Source organism: Fukomys damarensis, unplaced genomic scaffold (assembly GCF_012274545.1).
Source record: "Fukomys damarensis isolate Sample0158 unplaced genomic scaffold, DMR_v1.0_HiC HiC_scaffold_7, whole genome shotgun sequence".
NCBI classification, from domain to species: domain Eukaryota; kingdom Metazoa; phylum Chordata; class Mammalia; order Rodentia; family Bathyergidae; genus Fukomys; species Fukomys damarensis.
The window spans coordinates 1,435,650-1,439,592 of record NW_022900919.1 but is presented as its reverse complement, the minus strand read 5'-3'; positions in this window follow the sequence as shown (position 1 = coordinate 1,439,592).

Sequence of the window (3,943 nt, the reverse complement as noted above, 5' to 3'; positions counted from 1 at the left end):
TTTTGCTTGAGATACACACAGTAGTCTCTTTACTGGTGGTTTCATTTTCTGCAGTTGCAGCAGTTACCTGAAGTCAACTTCAGTCTGAAAATACAAAACGTGAACTTCCAGGAACCACTGGTTCATATTTTAAATTGTAGGTTGTCCTAAGTAGTACGAGGAAATTTCAAGTCTTTCTGTCCTGGCCTGCTTTTGTCCAGTGTGTCCATGGTGTATACGCTGCCTGCCCATTAGTGGCTGTCTTGGGTGTCAGACCTCCCTGTCATGGTGGAGACTGGAGAGTAAAGGTGCCACTTTTTGTAAAACTCACTACAGTATATTGTTGTAATTACTTTTTAAAGTTGTCGTTAGTATATAACTGTGTGGTTTTTGTTTTTTTTTTCAGGTTAGGAAAGTTTTATTAGAAATGGGAATAGCTCCTGGATTTCCAGGAGGGTTCTTGAATCTGTGGTCCATACTGTAATTCCTAAATTAAATTTTATCATAGGTGTGTGTATGTACAAAAACATGGCAGCACTTAGCTCCCACACACCAGGGAGACTGGGATAGGCTGGCTTTCCTTTGCTTCATGCTTTTCAAAGCTGGTGGCCTATTAGAAAACTATGGCGTTGTACTCTTAAAAGACTGGGTTAAGGTGCTGGGGATTTAGCTCAGTGGTGCCGTGCCTGCCTGGCAAGTGCAAGGTCCTGAGTTTGATCCCTGATATAGGGTGGAGGGGGTTGGGTTAAGCCAGACATAGGACTTAGAATCCCAGTACAGTGGTACCTTGGTCATGAATTTAATTTGTTCCCCAATTCTGGTAAAGATGGCCACAATCATGTTTGTGTGGGAAAGATGGCTGTGGTCATGCTTGTCACCAGGTGCAGAGTTCACAAGCAAAAATAGAATTTTGCCAAATGCTTCTATGTTTGCAAACAGAAGCGTCTGTGAAGTGAGGCACGGTGTCATGCCACTGTACTTGGGAAGCTGAGAGAGGGTCACTGAAGCCCAGGAGTTTGAGACCAGCCTGAGCCCTTAGCAAGACCCTGTCTCAAAATGAAACAGAAAGCTTGGGGATGACATCTGAATCTCATCCCAGGCACAGTGAACCCCAGGGCGTGGGTGCTATCATGGTCGTATCACTAGTCACTCCCTGGTCTACCGAAGGAAGGCCAGACTCCTCAGCACACTTGCTTCTGTGTGCTAGGGACTGAACACAGGGTCTTGTGCATGCTTGGTGAGCACTACCACTGGACCACACTTCCTTAGCATACTTAGAGCCTTGTAAAATTGGGCTGAAGTTATCTTAAGGTGGCCTTGTCATTCGTAGCACAGTGGGTAAAATGGGGGTTTGCACTCCCCAGGCGATGGTCCACGGAGGTGATGGCTTTCCCCAGGGAGCTCACAGCTGAGAGGTTTTGAGTTAGGAGAGCCACTCCAGAGATTTTTTTAGAAAAAGTCATCGGAGCTGGGCGTGGTGGCACACGCCTGTAATCCCAGCACTGGAAACTGAGGCAGGAGGATCGAGACCAGCCTGAGCTACATAGTGAGTTCCAGGTCAGACTCAACTACATAGTGAGACCCTGTCTCACCCCCGCCCCCCAAAAAAAGAAAAAAGAGTCATCAGCCCTGCGCTGAGCTCCAGGAAGGAGACCCAGGCCCAGCGGCAGCCGGTGTCAGCCCCAAGCCTGCTCCAGGTCAGATGCGCAGAGAAAGTCCGGTGCGACATAGTCTGCCGTAAAGGAAGAAGCCCTGGGGTCATCTGTAGGAAAATGGATGCACCATGTGGCCACTTTATGGGAAGGAAATCAGATGCGCAGCTTGGGGCTGGGGGTGTAGCTCAGTGGTGCCGCCGCCGCCTGCCTCGCAAGCGCAAGGTCCTGAGTTTGATCCCGGTACCAAAAAACAAGAACGAGTTAGATACACATTGTTCCTTTTTTTTTTTTGGTACTGAGGACTGAACTCAGGACCTTGTGCTTGCGAGGCAGGTGGTGGAACCACTGGGCTACATCCCCGGCCCTCACGGTTTCTTATTATGAGAAGCCCAAGATTCTAAAGAGAGCAGAATAAAAGGTAATGAGAATGGGAAGAAAATCAAACGGGAAGAGGACCAGGAGGAGGGTGGGGAAGGGGAGGGGACGCGGAGATTCCAGTTCCCCACAGGGACCTGAGCAGCCGGCGCTCTGAGGCCAGCCGGGGTCCTGCGGCCGGCTCCCCGTGCCCTCCTCAGCTCCGGGGCTCTCGGGCGCTTCGAACATCTAAATTGTCAATAAAAAGCATAAAATTGCTTTAGAAAGTAGTACTAAGCAGACTGGAAGGAACAAGTATTAAGAAGTATGAGAACCGAAATAAGATAGATAATTGGTTTACTAGAGGAAGAAATGTTTGCCACTGTAGGCATATCCCTAAGGATTATTATAATTATCTTTCACTGCAGTGTCAAAATATCTAAAAGTAACAAAGGAGGGACAATTTCTTTCAGCTCATGTTTTCAGAACTTTCAGTCTAAGTAAGCTTCATTATTTCGTGTAAGAGGTGATTTGTAATTTTAACATTTAATGACAACAGAGAACACAAATTATAACGCTACACAAAAAAACGCCAAACACCAAAAACACAAAAAACCCAACTTTTTGATCAAAACATGTGCCAAGCTAAACTTCATTAGAAAGTTTGTAGAAAGCCTTGAAACTCCTCATCTATTTAAACTATATTTTTGTAACCACTAGGTGCCTTCATCAACTCATTAATCAAATGCTTCCTAAATTTAGGAACTGATAACCAAGTGGCTTAAAAATGTAAGTCTTGATCTTACTTTTCCAGCTATAAAATACTAACATTTCATGAAAACAAGAAAATGTGTAAGCACAGAAGCTTTCCAAAACTTCTATGACCTTTTCTGGCTCAGTACCTGACTGAAATGTTCACCTTTGTATTGCACAGAAAAAATGTGAGCAGCATACTATGTGTGAGAAGCTGATGAGAAAGGACGGGGAAACCCCCTAAACTGACATGACTTAAATATATAGTTTCTGTATCGTTAATGAGTGTAAGTAAAAAGGTAAACTGTCGAACAGCACAAATACAAATGTATTTAGAAGCTTACAAAATAGGCCCGACCCAGACCCAGGCTTCTGATGTGGAGCCAGCGCACAAGGGAGCCGCTTCTGCTTCGCAGTGAGCGCAGCAGGTCGCGCGCCAAGTTCAGGCCAGGAGTGAGGAGAGCAGAGGTGCACGGCCCCGGGCCCTGGGCTGACGCGCTGTGCAGGGACGGCCATCGCCGGCGATCGATCGCACAGGTGAGGTGACCCGGGGACACAGCACGCGCACGCCCCTGGGCTCCCCGCCCGCCCGCGGTTAGGGACAGGGACGGAGCCCGCACAGCTCGGCTGGAAAAGGCCAAGGCGTGACCCTCACAAAACTTTTCTCACAGACTGCCAAACATCGGCAAAACCTGCCCACCAGGGCTAACGCCGCAGCTTCACTTAGAAACCTGAAGCCAGAGCACTACAACTCTAACCTCCGCCTAGAATTGTTCTCTCGGCAGACCAGACATCCCGTTCAGATTCCAGTCCCTTGTTCCTCAGCCACGCAACGGCGTCTTGCTCACTTCCTCCTCTTCCTCGCTTGCCTTCTCCGGCTTTCCAAAGGAAGGTGTTCCAGAAACACAAACGCTTGGTCACAGCCGGGAAAGCAGAAGCCTGAGGAAGTGACTTCCTACGCTCACCGTTGCCACTGAACAGCTGCTGCAGCTCAAAGCAAACATGGATGAGACCTGCGGGAGGGTCGGGGGCCAGTGGTACCCGTGGATGCCGGCCGGTCGGTGCGCGGCCGCTGGACGCCCTGGTGACAGCACCCGGCCCGCCGTGGCCGAACCTCTCTTCCTCTCTATGCCGTTGTCGTTAGCAGCTGGGAGGACTGCGCACGCCAAGCGCTACTTCTGAGTTGGGTGGACAGCAGGGAA